The sequence below is a fragment of the Euprymna scolopes genome, chromosome 8 (genome assembly GCF_053919585.1).
Source record: "Euprymna scolopes isolate OS-2025 chromosome 8, ASM5391958v1, whole genome shotgun sequence".
In the NCBI taxonomy this organism is placed as follows: Eukaryota; Metazoa; Mollusca; class Cephalopoda; order Sepiida; family Sepiolidae; genus Euprymna; species Euprymna scolopes.
Genome location: NC_136489.1, coordinates 90,563,302 through 90,580,300, shown reverse-complemented (window position 1 = coordinate 90,580,300; position 16,999 = coordinate 90,563,302). Strand labels below are relative to the sequence as shown.

At 32.7% G+C, this 16,999-nt stretch overlaps 1 long non-coding RNA gene across 1 annotated transcript in view; it reads right to left on the bottom strand.

The window, feature by feature from the left end:
- Nucleotides 1-14,811, bottom strand: part of LOC145284055 (uncharacterized) — a 398,505-nt gene extending 383,694 nt beyond the window's left edge. Inside the window, exon 1 of the long non-coding RNA XR_013868792.1 lies at nucleotides 14,678-14,811. This is a non-coding gene — a long non-coding RNA (uncharacterized LOC145284055). The remainder of the gene's footprint in view (nucleotides 1-14,677) is intronic.
- Between the last annotated feature and the right edge of the window lie 2,188 nt (nucleotides 14,812-16,999).

Here is a 16,999-nt window from a genome sequence, read left to right as displayed (position 1 = left end):
TCAATTTTTGCGCGTTTAAAATAAACTCTGTATGATCACTTCCACTTTTAAACAATAATTTTTTATACTCACTATTTAATATGTAGCTATTAACTATACTAACTAAAATAGCCACGGGTAATTTAGTGTATTATTGAAACAAACATTAAACTTCAACATTGAAAACGCAATTCTCTATACCAATTCATAGCTTGCATATAAATTCTAACACATTATACGAGGGGCGTGCAATAAGTAATGCCCCTGACCCACTTTCAGTTGTCTGATCTAGCTGGAATTTTGCATGTGTAATGATTTATATCATTGGTTATGTGGCAAATTACAGCTCTGAACTAATTGTGGTTTCTGTTTTACAGGTGTTTGAACTGAGTCAGGTGTGAAATGGAGCCTTTTGAATGTCGAGCAGTGATCCGGATTTTGTATTTGAAAGGACGCACACCACATGAGAATTTTGATGAAATTAAAGAAACTTATGGTGATAATGCCTCATCATATGACCTTGTAAAACGCTGCTATTGTGTATTCAAACATGGCCGGAAGTCCGTGGAAACAGCTCCCAGACCTGGTCGCCCCACCTTCTGCCGTTGATGAGGTATCTGTCCGTCAAGTTTAGGCTGCTATTTTGGGAGATCTACGCATTACTATTCGCCAAATACCCCAAGATGTAAAGATTAGTACAGGGTATGTGGAAACTATCGTTCATGACCATTTGCATATGCATAAAGTGTCTGCCAGATGGATTCCCAGGTTGCTCACACCATTCCAGAAGCGAGAACGCGTCGAGTGCTCGAGGATGAATTTGTAGATGTGCCTAGAAGATGAGTCAAATTTTTTCAAAGGACTGATTACACAGGATGAAACCTGGACCCATCACTATAATCCAGAGACCTAAGCCAAGTCAATATAGTGGAAGCACTTTGACTCACCGCCTCCAAAGAAGGCAAGGGTGCAGCCCTCCTCTGGCAAGGTCATACTTACATTCTTCTGGGACCAGGACGGAGTAGTGATGACAAATTTCCTGGCAAAGGGTACCACAATTACAGGAGCCTATTATGCTTCACTTTTGAGGAAGTTAATGAAAGCTATCAAAATCAAGAGATAGGGCAAGATCAGAAAAACTACCCTCCTCCTGCGGGACAACGCCCCGGTTCATAACTCTCATGTCGCCAGATAAGAAGCACGGGCGTGTACTTATGAAATCATCGCCCATCCTCTATACTCTCCTGACCTTGCACCCTCTGAGTTTCAACTCTTCCCTGCCATAAAGTTGTTTTTGAAAGGAAAGCGTTTCCCAGATGATGCAGCCTTGATTTCTGAAGTCACGTTTGGTTGGAGGACCCACCTGGGGTGTTCTACAAAAACGGTCTCCAGAGCTGCATCAAACGATGGGAGAAATGCATAATTCTGGGTGGTTCCTATGTAGAGAAAGACTAATAACTGTGCCAAGTTTTGTTGCTCTACTGCTATGGGAAGTCGGTCAGGGACATTACTTATTGCACGCCCCACGAATATATAAATACATATATAAATAAAAACACAAATATAAAAATATGCATATATATATATATATATATATATATATATATATATATATATATATATATATATATATATATATATATGTGTGTGTGTAGTATATCTGTTTACCGAAGCAGGATGTGTTGCAACTTCGACGTAAGGGAATCCTATTAATGTCGTTTGACATTACATTTAAACTTCTGTGTGTGAATACAGTAACAGAAGCAGCAAACAGTGAATTGATTCCAAAGTTTAACAGTCCACAGATTGACTCAGAGTAAAAGGCTTTCCGGCATCTGGGGACATTTTCTGCAGTGAAGGAGTGGGCTTTTCTGTTAAACGGCTTTCTGGTATATATACATATAAAGTCATATACATTTATGAGCATATAAAACTTGAATGCTTACTAGACACTATCCTCGAATGTCTAAGGTCTATCTGTACAGGGGTTTGCCAAAACAACCTGGCATGAGGATACTTTTCACAATAAGTAAACCCTGAGCAAATTTTCAAAACCACATGGTATTCGCTGTCCAAATAAGATCTCCTCACTATGGCTAACTTACATTAGCTTTTACAAGGAATGGTGCAACTTCTCCAATTGATGTTACTTTGAGTAATAAAACGAAGCTGGATACTCCACCAGACTAAATAAATTCTTTTCCTGAAATCCAGTAAGACCAGGAAAGCAACATGAAAATATAATACAACATATGAAAATGGTTAATTAGGGAGAGGAAATTTATGTTCTCAATTTCTGTACTAACTCAGTATTTGAGAGATAATCTCTTTAATGGAACATTCGAATAGCTATGTATCTCATATAGAATTCAAGTGTTAGCCTCATGTAGTGGACCCCTTGATTTCATAGAATTTCGACTGAAGTAAAATAAAACAAAAATACAAACACACACACGCACACATCCACATACACACACATACACACACCCACGCCTACACACACACATACACACACACACACACACACACACACATATATATATATATATATATATATATATATATAAGAACAAATAGTAAATAAAACATGTTAAACACACTTTGAAAAAGAGTTAAAACATATTTAATCTGAAAAGGAAGCACTTGATAAGTGGATAGTCCTTAATCTGCGGAGTTTCGAAAAAATAATTTCCTTCTCATCAGAGGGTAGGAATTAGCAAAATGCGGGATCGGATTTTGCATACAAAAGTATTTGATGAAACTGCAAGTAAGTTAAAGATTTTACTTGATAACAAAAAGTGAAACAGGGGGAATATAGTGAAGAAAAAGTTGATTTCACGTGAATGGATAGTCTTGTGAAAGGTAAATTATTCAATGGCGGTAAAATCCAAACATTTAAATCCAAGAGAGTAAATTAAATTTCCATTCGCACAAGTAAACGCCAAGGAAATCCCGTAAGTGGAAGATGCTCCAAAATAATCTAAAAAGTCGAAATCCATGGAATAATTCACAAATATGTATAAGGAAAAGGGGGAAAATCCAATAATATTAATAAAAGAAAAATAAGATATGGGTTTAGCATATATATATATATATATATATATATATATATATATATATATATATATATATATAAACATGGGTTTGTGCATATATATATACATATATATATATTTATATATATATAATATGTACATATATATATATTTATATATATGTATATATATATATGTACGTAGTGATAAAGAAAAGAAGATTATGTAAGAAGAAATACATTTTTGAGATATGCTCTGCTAAATTCTACCTTCAAATTATATATAATGTATTAATGTCTGTGAAAAATGTTATTTCATTTATTAGTTTATTAGTATTATGTACATACTTTGAATATCTATGATATTATGTGTTTACAACTAATAGAATTATGTATACTTCATAATTAAGACTGGAATTCTAATTAGTCAGACATTTGTAGAAAAAGACAGTTTAGTTTCCTACTCCTTTTATTGCGATGGTGCCTGAAAAAAAGTCTTCTCGTATATTTCTCGTATTTTCTTATATTCTCATTTATCTTGAATATATCGTATCAGGGGTTTACAGTACACTTGTCGAATATCAAACTGGTACAATTTCAGAACAGGACGATACCAATGGGACCGCGGGTTTCTCATGGTTAAAATACGTTGTTTATTATTTATTAACCTGAATCGTTTTTATTGGTCCCCCGACAAAAGGAAGTCGGACCTGTGAATTCATCCTTGTCCGTTCGTCCGTTCGTCTGTCCGCCCTTTTCTCTATAACTATGCCTTGGAATATGTTGAAATTTTGCACGAACATTAAACATGATATGAGTAAAAAAGTAACAGAACTTCGGTTGCCACCCTAGGGGTGCCTTTCAGGTTAAAACTGGCTAAAATTAACACTTTTGTGCTCATAAAAAAAATTATAAAATTTTCTGAATAGTTATAACGAACTGATTTCGATACAAATTTGTTTGTCTCTACCTAGCCATAAGCCTTGGTTGTGACCCAGGGGCTCTTTCAGGGAAAATAAAACACTTCAGTTTTTGGAACTAGTTTACCCCATTCGTCCAAAATTTTCTGCGTATGTCTATTTAGCAGTTTTGCAAGATGCTGAACTCAAATTTTAATATGTTAATGCCTTGGGGCTTGGGGTTAAATGGGGGTGGCAAATGATGGACTTAGTCATTCCTTTTTTTTTTGCATGGTGCAGGACTCAAATTTACATATGTTAAGGCCTAAAACTGCACCGTTTGTTCATTTTCAAAAGAATTGGACGTCCCCTGGGGGACTTTTAGGGCTTAAAGGAGGCGCGAATTGTTAACTTAGTAATTTTATATGCCTCGTCCGCTGTGCATTAATGGGGGGCATGCATACTTGTTGAGATTTAATATTAAGTTGAGAAGAAAGCTACTGCAGTAAAATGTGTAATGTTTATTTTATATTATGTATTTTCAAACAAGTATTTCGTTATAATATCTTTATTTTATATATCGTTTTAAAGAGCGTGTTTCGCGCTATCTATTCGTTTAAATTAAAATCGTTTTAACACAATAATGCCCTTTTAAATAAAGCATGTCTTCCTTACAGAACTTTGATTACAAAATAGAAAAACAGCAAATTGCACACTTTTCTTATTTCAATTCATAATAGGCGGAAAAAGTTCTAAAACAGCTCACAATATCAACGACGCGTTTGACCCAGGAACCACTAGTAAACACAGAGCACAATTGTGGCTTAAGAAATTTCGTGGTTATGACGAGAATCTTAAAGATCATGAGGTGCCGGCCATCGGATGATGACAACGATCAATTAAGAGCCTTAGTGTAAGCCAATCCACTCATAACTATTCGAGAACTTTGTTTTGTAATTAGACGTAAAATATACAACGATTTCCAACCACCTGAGAAAGAGAGAGTGAACAGAAAAGAATGCTTGATAAATAGATGCATCACGAAGAGAAGGTCAACCGAAGAAATGCCGTTATGTAGTGTCATCTTTCTTTATTTTACGCAGCAAGACGACCTGTTTCGCTACCGGTTTGCGATTTGCGATGAAAGGTGTGTTCTTTACGACAATCCTCGTCTCATTTGTTAGATGCTGATAGAGTTCCATGATATTTCATGAATCCAGAATTACACTATAAGAATATCAAGCTGGTTATTTGGTTTTCTGTGACCAGTTTCATTCATTATAGATTTTTGAATGCAGTCGAAACGATTATGGTGGTTAAGTACTGTCAACAAATGGATAAAATGCATCAGAAACTTCGACAGCAACACCCAGCATGAGGCAAAGGAAAAAGCCCAATTCTCCTCCACGATAATGCTCAACCACACGTTGCTAAACTGACCCTGCAAATATTAAGCGAAACTCTCCCTCCTCTGGTATACTTTGCAGACCTTTCACCTACCGATTACCACTTTTTCAAGCATCTCGACAATTTTTTGCGTGGAAATGCTTCCAAAAACCATGCGATATCAAAACGCATAAAGTGACTTCATGGCCACCAGAACGTTTACGTTACTGTCATAAATACATTTGTTTATGTTGAAAAAGGTATGTTGCTACAGATTAGTGTTTATTGCGATGAATAATTTTTTGTTAGAGCCGATATATGTACATATGAATAAAAAATTAAAACTGCAATAACTTTATTTGTATCTTGATATATATTAAGATAGTACTTGTAATACATATTTTTGGAGAAGCCTAGAATGTTCAATATGAACATGCATTATACGAAAAGATATGGTAGTAAATAGCGTACAGGTTTAACTGTCTACGCCGTTTAATGTATTTTAAAAATTAAATTTGACCCAGACCTACATAAATGTTACCGCTGTATTGCTCAAATATCAAAATAAAAACATCTCAATATTAAAAACTAGCGGGGGTACCCGGCGTTGCCCAGGTTTTTAGAGGCTTGTGTGGTATGGGTGGTAAATGAAAACATAGCGAAGTAATAACCCTGTTTAAGCATTATAAATACAACAATGTATTACAAAAAATCGTTAAAAAAAGCAATGAAAAAAATTAACGTAATGCAATACGAACGGTCTGGCGGTGCCCGGGTGTTTGAAAAATCCAAAAAAAGTTTGAGAAGGGGGGCTCGAACTCAAAGCATTGAGACGGAAGCGCAAAAAAAAATGATGATGAATTAAGTAAAAAGTGAATTAGGTCAAATATCAATTGCGCAGTGAAGTTTGTTTTGGTTTAGTTTCAGTAGTCCCGCATCACAGTCGAATTCTAAATGTTTTTTTTTGTTTTCTCGAATTCTTAATTAATTTATTTGCTTTAATTTTAATTTAAGTGTAATGCAAGTGAATTCACGATATCGTTGCGTTGTAATAATAAATAGTAAAGAATGAATGTTTGTGTAAAATAAATGCTGAGTTGAAAGCACTAATAAACAAAGCTCATAGTTAGATTTCACGGTTAGAGTCATTAAAACCGGAAGTAAAAAAGCTTGCGTGTTACACTAACTAAAAAAATAAGCAAAAGAAAACAATAATGATAATCGCGTTGTCGCGTTTTTTTTTATATGGGAAAAACAGAAAGCATAAAAAAAGAAAACAGCATAAATAACTTTGTACGATTCCAAACCGGTGTTTCTTCGTAATGTTCCTTGTGAACGCATCCGCTGCGGTGTAAATGGGAAGAGAGGAAAGGAGGAATCTAACATAGAGAAAAGATATTGCAACTTTCATTGAATCTAACCGATTTTGGCAGTGGACGCTCACCGGAAAAAATATAGGAATGTACCATTGTTTACGAACTGTAGAGGTAACATGCCTATAGCACACCTCAGATAATGTGCTGCAGTTTATACGCGTTACATTTGCATGTAATGTCATGACTTTTAATCCTATTAAGGTCAAAGTCGGACGGGAAAAATGAGTTCATTTTATTTATACAGAGCAGAGAAGAAGAGAAGACGAGAAGAAGAGAAGACGAAAACAACAGAACATATGACATTGTATCTTTGGAAAATTCGACGTGTTTACGTTACAGGTATAAATCCCCTCATGATATAGCACACATCGTATTGTTTATATTATAAACGCATAATTTTCTCATTGCATACTTATTCATATTTAATTTTCTATTAATAATTTATTCATTTTGTATCGATTTACTATGTATTAATAATTTATATGAATAGCTATGCATAAATACTCCTCGAATGATTTTAATTTTCGGATGCGTCATCGCATTTTATTCATAAGCTGGGTTGGTCGGTCTGTTCCGTCTATGTTTAAATAGTTCTTCATTACGCGCCCAGATATTTGTCGGTATATCACGCGTAGGTCTTACATTAAAATTTTAGACACACGCAATCATATCTGTCGACCAGGCACACACGCAGCGTATTATAAATTATAATGCAGTCACGTTAAAATGCTGTATGCCTTTGCTTGTTGTATAAGTCCTTAGATAAAATGTGTTCTGGAAATCATAGCACTAGTGTCGGCTTTATGTATATAGTTCCGGCTAACTCGTAAAGCAGACAAATTCTATCTTTATATGACGGAAAGCTTTAATTATTCATCCTTCAGATTGCCAGATTTTGGAATTCCTACACTATTTTTTGTTCGCATGTTTTATTCTTACCTGCAATAGTTAAAATGTGATATGAACAAACATCTTGCTGTTTCAGATGATCTAAAATAGAAGACCTTTTTCCCCAAGTTGTAATATGCTTTATTTGTTCTGAAAAATATTTTTAAAAATCCCGCTTCAATTCTTCTTCCAATAAACGTTTGTCTTTATTCGAACTCAGTCACATACTACTGACGTTATCCAATAACGACACTTCTGTTAAATTTTTATACATTATATTTATCATAATATACCAGAGATGAAAATTCCATACACTTCAGAAAATATTATTTCCTTTTTTATATTAGTCACAATAACCCATTTTAGACATTCTATTATTTCACACATTGCTCATAGTGATAATAAACCTTAATGTCACAAGGAACAAACATGATACTCAAATAACAGATACGAGTGTCAAAGACGGCGTATACTAATTTCATAGCCAGCTGGAGGGATTCGCTTGTCATGTTCTGACTGTTAGTCCCTTCCTTGACAAGTATTCCCTAGATGGGCAACATGGAAATAGCCTTCTCTCAACGGGGCAACGACTTTTACTAAAAAAGAACATAGCAAATAAATAATACAATAGAGACAATTGCGAACTTATGCCTCAACGACGATGATTCCAAACAAAACATACCAATCGGAACATGGGAAAAGGGGTGTGTCTTGCATAAATAAACAAGTTAGCAAAAAAAAAGGCAACTATTTTCATGTGGAAAACTTGGGAATTTTATGTGTCAATCCGAATCACTTGGAATGGAGAGAGAAAGAAAATGTCCATGACGAAAGTAATAATAACATTCTTACTATAACTGTCTTGCATTTTCTGGGAGTCTTTCTACTGTGGATTTTATTTTTCTATTCTACATATATTCTGTTTGTTTTTCCGGACTTTGTCTTTACGTTACACTTTTTTAAAAAAAGCAAAATACATTTTTTAAGGCGAATTTACACGGGCAGCGGTTAAGCACCGAAGAAACGAGTAAGCGAGATGTAAAGTAAAAATTAAATATTTGAACGAAACATGGCAAGAAAAGAATAAAATATTGTCTGCAAAGAGATGTTTGGTTGAAGATTATAGACTATAATGTGAGTGTATTGAACTATATAACACAATATTACTAATTGATTATTTATTCGTACTATTATTTATCTCATTTGTGTCAGTTCTCTATTTAAAATACAATGGACATTGTTTTCATAGAAATGTGAATATACCCATATTTGATGGGTGTCATTAATTTTTCTATAAAAAAATAATATATTTGGCACTATCCAGAAAAAAATATCAGTTTCCCGAAAACATATGAGTTGATTTAATATGTTTCTCATCCCTGGAATTTCTACAGTTGTAACTAGCTGTTATATTAAATCGCATAAATAATTATGATTTCGTTTTTATTTTATTCTAAATGTGTATAAATGACTAGAGAATGCTCCTTCCTAGAATGGGTAAAATTGACCTTAAAAACATAGCATTCTGTCATTCTTTTTTGATTAAGAATAAAATCGATATATAATGATCCTAACTTTGATGTGGTCTAGCTTCATCTAATTTTTTTATCTGAATCCATTTTATTATTTTAAGTTTAGCAAAAAATTAACAATGTAAAATTAACGTTTACTAAATTACTAAACCAAAGACTGACACTTGGAGAATTTTAATTTATTTTATCTTAATGATTATATTTCAAATGCCATGCATATCCAATGCTTGCACACATATTATCACCACTCTAAAAACAACTCTGAAAATACTTAAGAAAAACTGAAATATTATTAATTAATCCTAGTTTAGTTTCAAATTTCCAAAAATCATTGATATCGATGTTTAAGAAAGGGCTTTCAGTCAAAAAATACAACTAGATATTCCCAACGTTACTAACGTTTATAGCAAAGTGCTGTGTTTTTAAATTCCTTCAGTTTATTACTTGACTTGAGGCGTGATTCTTATATACCAGAATATATTGAAATATAAATATTCTTAATGGTAAAGAACAAATTAGAAGCATAGAGTATAAAACAAGTTGATATTATTTTCAAGAACGGACACTACATATGTGATGACTACATGGAGCTATAACTAGGCGGCGTAGTGTGTGCAAACAAAAGTGAACATAGACTAATAGTAATATAGCACAGAAAAGAATTTAAAATAACTTTCTTTGAATTTATGTTGTTGTATTATTGGATTTATATATAAAGAGGTTATATACGTGCGTTCATGCACGCCTAAGCTATTCAAATATATGTGTATATGAAACCGATGACCGTGCATCGTCTAGTGTTTATAAATGCCCGTTGTGTGTGTGCGTGTTTATACATATTCAAACTGAATTCACATAACATGGACAAGGTAACTGTCATAAGTTCACAACAGGTTAAAATACATGACACATAAGCGCACAATGACCTTTTTCTATCAGACGACTAACCTTAGGTTGTGGATCCCTTCGTCTCCCGAACACTGCAAAACCATTTCACGGCAAAGCAGTAACAACAAGTCTTCTTTTTGTTTTTCTCGTTTATTCTCATTTTCACAATTATGCGTTTCCCCCAGGAATTTACAACGCTTTCTCTGTTTAGTCTTTACATCATCTCTTAGTAAAATTTCTCGATTGACAAAGTAACCCTGCTTTCATGAAGTCTCCCACGTCCTCCCTGTCTTACTTTTATCTCTAGTCTCTTTCTCTCTTTATATATATATATATATATATATATATATATATATATATATATATATATGTATGTATATATATATATATATATATATAATCCTACTCTTTATTTGTTACCAGGTCCATGCCATTGTTTATAAAAAATCGTATTCTTTAATCTATTTTATTACATAACTACACCTATAATATTTTATTGCTTATAAATCTAAATCCAAGATAAAATGTTTGCGTTAGATTCAAACATGAATATTTTAACAATATCTTCTTTCTGGGAAAACATTCTCTCTGCATATCTGTTTTTCATAACAGTTAACAAGTTAATAATAATAATAATAATAATAATAATAATAATAATAATAATAATAATAATAATAATATTAATAATAATAATGATAATAATGATAATAATAATAATAATAATAATAATAATAATAATAATAATAATAATAATAATCGTTCAGACGTTTGGCATTGCATGCCACAAAATAATTCAGATACTATGATGTGATCATAGTCAAAGAGCCTAACATAACAGTTTTATTACAGTCTACAATCTAAGTAAATTCGCACCTTTGTCATTTGTAATTACAGAAATTCGTTAATTGTAAATGATTACTCATATACTTATAACCAATATATATATATATATATATATATATATATATATATATATAGGTTTGAGGTGTTGAAAAGTCGGGACTAATAAAGACGAAGAGGTAATTAGATAGTGCTCAATAAAAAGAGCAAAATAGTTTTTTTTTTATTATTTGAGGGTAAGAGTTACATACGGTCGCTACAAATAGCCATCTGTTTCAGTCAAAGAGACTTCCTCAGGCGACCCAGAACCTCTCCACGCCAGAAAGAAAATGGAAAGATTAGAAAGAAACTGAAAAAGAAAAAAAGGGGACTTCAATATATATATATATATATATATATATATATATATATATATATATATATAAACAGATCATAAAAGGTTGTGAGCTCTCTAAAAAAAAAGGAGAGAAAGATTCCATTAGTATCTATTGGAAGATTACTCAATATTATTTTAACAACAGGATATAAATCTGAAATGATTAAAGTGGGTCATAATTTTACTGGAACTGTAAATTGTATAAGAAAGTAGGTGTGGGGTCTGTTTATACATTGATTTACGTGTGTGTGTGTGAGTGTACGTTTGTCACTTTTGCGCACGTATGTATGTGTGTGTATATTTTGTATGTATGTATATATACAGATGTATGTCTCGGTATAAATATGTCTGCCTTAGGCTATCATCTCACGCCTAACTTAACTTATAACGACACGTAACTCCTGATGTCAAAAAATACACGTGCAAGCTTATTTTCTGACACCTTCTAAATCAATGTATAACAGACCCCTTGCACCCACTTTCTTGTGCTGTATACCGTCTTCTTTCATAACTTGGATCGGTAGAGAGCATAAGTTAAACACTGGCGCATCTACACACTCTGCTCGTTGAACATTGTGTCACTTTCAGACAGAAGGATCATATCGTTCTTGGGATTTGTACAAAACTAACCAACTAGTAGATTGTCTGATACAACAAAAAAAAAATGGAATCATATCATCTTTTTACGACGACAAGTTAATCGTTCCACACTGTATTAGCCATAGATATATGAAAATGTATGGCCATATTCATATTAACATTCCAAGACAATAAAAAAAACTCCATTGAGGGCGACAGTACCCAAAATGCAACTCATGAACATACTCTTTAAATCCAACCGGTCACTTAATATAGGTTAATCGAATGTTACCCTCTTGTAAAGGTTACAGAAAAAAAAGTACGAGTCGATATTTAGTTGAAACAAAATACATTGAATAAAAACGTTGATATAAGAAATAAAAGGGTGTTATTATACGTCATTCCGACTGCCAAGTGCGCATCACTTGATATAATTTGTGCATATTCCAATGATATATTCTCCCAATCTTTATAGAAAATAGAATGTATATTAAGTGTCGCAGGGTAAACAAACAAGAGGCTTTGCTTGATTGCGATTGTCAGTTTTTCTTGCTTCAAATAATAAATAAACTTAATGACATAAAAATAAAGTCTGAAATATATAATTACCTCGGTAACAGACAAAAACATCGGAAAAGGAAGTTAAAGTCGATTTTATTATTATTGAATATTTTATAAAACTTCCGAAGTCTCATAACTAATGGAAGGTTTGATTTAAATGTACAATAAATAATTGACGACTGTTCGAAACTATCATCCGTATTATCAGACATGAGATATCGAACCTTACATTCCTAAACAATGAAATTCACTGTAAATAAGTGTGTGAATATAAGCAAGGAATTTAAAATTTGTCTTTTAATAATCTAGAAATTAATTCTTAATTCAAAATGGAGTTAGTAAATTCACGTTTATTGGCTTATTTAGTCCATTTTTTCATGCGAAAATTCTATGAAACCTCGGTAAGCAAACGAAGCGTCCGTTTTGTGTATCATTTAGAAATAATCATGCAAACTGATGATTATACTGCTTTCTGATCTATGCAACGCATGGTTCAATGCCACTCAATATTAATTTAAGTTCTGTAAAAACAACACTTTCGTGGAGGTTTTGATCGTGCCTGTGGATAACTGCCTGGTTGGAACGACTTGATTTTTCAGAATGTTGTGTTTATAGGAATGAGTTATGTCTTGCTACCACGCCTTGGCTATGTTTCAGAAGCAGTAAATTCTAAATAAAACTTACAAAGAAACTGCTTGATTTCAGCAGTAGTTTTTTTAAAGATGAGTATACAATGCTTTATTTATATGCCATCTTTCAAATTTTCAGTTGGATAGAACATGTGCAAGCTTGCATCACTTGAATGAATGTAATTTGTAAACTGCTCACCCGACTGTGTTCCAATTACTACATTTTTTTTGTTTGAGCGTTTGTAATTAAAACTCTTATTGGTGCCATGCATATATTAAGCCTGATACATATTGTTTAATGCGTTACTCATACCTAACGTGATATAAGTAAGATTGATTTTCGCCTTTTTTCTTTTTCAGTGTATCAGCCTATTTTTAGGGATGATGTTCATTTAAATTGTCGATCGTAATCAGCTAAACGCGATTAAGACATCTTGTCAACTGAAAATGATATATAACAATTCTATATATATAACTTTGTAAGCGTTCTGTATTTTGGTCTACATTGCATTTATATTGTATTTAATTTAGTCTTGTCATTTCGCATGCCGACGTAGTAACTTTTGGCTCATTATGTTTTCGATTACTTTTTAACTTCTTTTGTTTTCTTATTCTAAAAATTAGAATTTCGATTTCAAACGTTTGTGTTGACAAGAAGGTTGAAGAAGCCGGTGCCATTAAAAATCAAAAGAAATTTCGTCAAAGAAAAATATTAAAAAAAAAAATTATATGCAGGAGAACGAATCAGTAATTGTTATTTATTACGTGAAATAAAATAGTCAATGTCATTTATTGGCGGAAATTCACATCATAATTACATTCGGTGATCTCGTTAAAAACTAATAACATTTTTAAAACATACAGACGGACAGAGACAAGAGTAGACGATAAATCGTGGAAAGTTAAATTTTAAGATGGATTCACTCGTAAAGAGAGAAAAAGAGAGAGAGAGTAACAGATAAATATATAGATAGAGAGAGAAAGAGAGAGATAGAGAGAAAGAAACAGAGAGAGAGAGAGAGAGAGAGAGAGAGAGAGAGAGAGAGCAGACATACTTTCTTCAGTCGAGTATAAGTCAATCTAATATACAGTAGAACCCAGGGATGCCGAATTAATCTGTTGCGGGGTTGGGAGCATAAGGTGAAATCGCCCTATGGCGGGGCCTAAGCAAAATTAAAATTTTATACAGTACATATCAAAAATTAGTAACAAAATACGGTACACTATATAATACACATGTATATATTCAAAAAAATTATAAATAACACCGTAAGGCGGAGAAAATACCGTAACCTGGGACTGTAAACATCGTATTCCACACCGTAACATAAAAAATGTATTCTAGAGCCACCGTATCTGCTGTAGTTTGAAGCCTCGGTTGGGTTTGCTCTGTCGAAGTAAAAGTTTAATCCTATTCAGTCACGTGAACTTCACTTTCCCAAATTTTACGTTTTCTTTAAAAAAAAAAAGCTTTGTTTATTTTATTAGGGAAATCGCACCAGAGAAAGCCACTTGATGTCATAACTTAAGATTATGATTAAACTTAAATAATTAAAACTAACCAACGAGAAGTGTGAGATGGATAGATTCTCATCATGAATTCCACAATTCCTTTTTAGGAAACGTCGCTAAAGGAATATGAAAATTTAAGTACAAAGAAGTGAATCGAGAATTACAAAATTGTCAAAAGTAAACCAAAGATCTACATACCAATCGCTTGCGGAGGAATATCAAGAGAGTTGTTCACTCTTCTTTGTTGGGTTAGATGACTTTTCTTACCTATTATTTTCCGGCCTTGGGAAATTTATTCGTGCTGTGCGTTTGTAATAAATATTTAAATAGCCTACGTCTGATCATAACATATAATCTAGCAACAAGACAATAAATTTATATTTGCAGTGTTTCTGACTTGAAGTATTGTAATTATGGATTTTTACTTCCATTTTAATTGCTTTCGTTATCATAGCATTCTAACTGTGGTAGTATTCACAAACTATCCAGATATTATCGCCTGTGCTTATTCATTTATATATTATTTTCCATGCGAATTATACAATTAGGGAGAATCTGATTATCCGTTTGCACTTAGTTAATCCAACTACAGTTGCGCAATGTGCCATGCATCAGATGCTGCACATATCTTCTTTTTATAATCTAATTACTACGCTGAATCTTCAGCAATTTCGTAAAGTTTGCATATAATCCAAATATTTATAAACAACAGATATAACATTTTAATTGGATTTCTTTTTTCATAGAAAATGAAAATTTTAAAAAATCTTTTCCATTGAAAGTTTCTTTTTTTTAATATGACGAAGATAAAGTATATAATTTTCTCTGATCGCTGAATCCACAAGGATGTCCGATAAATTATAAGGTAAGCTGGTATACACGAGAGTCTTTCTAAAAAAGTAAGACCTATTTTTTAACTAAAAAAACTAAAACGGCGAAGGGCTGCAAAGACAGATGCTGTACCATTAAAACCATTAAAATGAATTACCTTTGTGCACGGTAATTTTTTCTACATAGTAACTTATTTTTGCTAGCCTCTTGTAATGCTTCCGATCATAAAATTCCAGAGCGCTCATTTCTATATGTGCGTTACCACTTTGAAATCGACAAATTCATGTCTTTACTGTGATGACATCAACTGCACTGGTTTCGTAAACGTTCACCAGACGCCAGTGAATGTGGATTGGTTCATTTTTTTCTGTATAGAAGAGTTCAATTTCTAATGATGTTGCCACAAATACTACACTCACTTTTATCTGAGACTAGCAGGGCTACCCGGCGTTGCTCGGGACCGTATAAACAATGAAAAAACAAAAGCAGATATTTAATATATGTTTTATTCTTAGGGGAGAGGAATCTTTCATCTCTATGTATTATTTGTTTTATCTACCCTAGGACTGGTATTGTTCATGTTTTATCCCTAGCGTAGGTAATTTACAGCATGTATATGAAATTGTTTTACCTTAGGGAGAAGAGAACAGGTAATATACAACATAATGTGTCTATATTACATCCCTGGCAACGCCTAGAAACCAGCTAGAACATGTATTTCAGTCAATCTTTATTACATCCTGGGCTATGCCGGGAAACCAGCTAATCTCTATTTAGTGACTTGACCACCAAAATACCTCCCTAAGTGTGTCCTTTCTTTTGAACTTATTAGATATAGGTATCTAGAAATGTGTATGAAATTTTGTTGAATGCATTGTTCACTATGATTTTCTTATTGTTCTACACAATATCAACTGTAGCGAAATAAAACAGTAAACTTAGTGTAGTGTTAGAATAAAGAGCAAAGGAAAAAATTAGAATCATATTCTGTAATTGCAAATCTAAATTTGCTAGCGTGTACCAGTATTTGCCAGGTTGTGGAAATTTGGAATTTATAACATATGTAGTGGCCTTTTCTTAGATACCTATTGCTAAAAATTATACTTTCATTTTGTTAGAAACATCTCTCTCCGGATGCCCTGCATCATCCAAAATAAAAACAAATATTTTTATAATTGTTTCAGTACATTGCTACACAATGTGAAATTTGTTGACGTTTGTAAAAAAAAAAATCATGAATGTGCTTATATTCCAAAAAAGAAAATATCAGTGCTCAGTATTGAAAATGTTTGAGATTCAAAAGTCTGTAACATTTCTACTAACTTCATAAGATGTCATGTGAGAAACTGAATTGAATATCAAGACATTATCTGAAGCGTTTTTATTTTGGTGTAACATATGTGTTTACAGTGAACCTTAACTTTTAATAAACAGCTTGGTATGCAATGACATAGGCTAAGAATCTTAGACAAAATATATATAAATTGGAAAAATGTGTGAACAAATGAAAAAAAAAATGATCTGCTCCACTTGATGACATCAAGCACAGTAATATTTTAGCGAAGAAACTATGAAATTGATGTTCAGTGATTAGTTTGGATGAATGAGAAAATGTAATTGTTTGATGCATAAAAAATAACTCATTTGCTGTATTTGATATTAAGCAGCAAAATATAGTGATTTGAATAT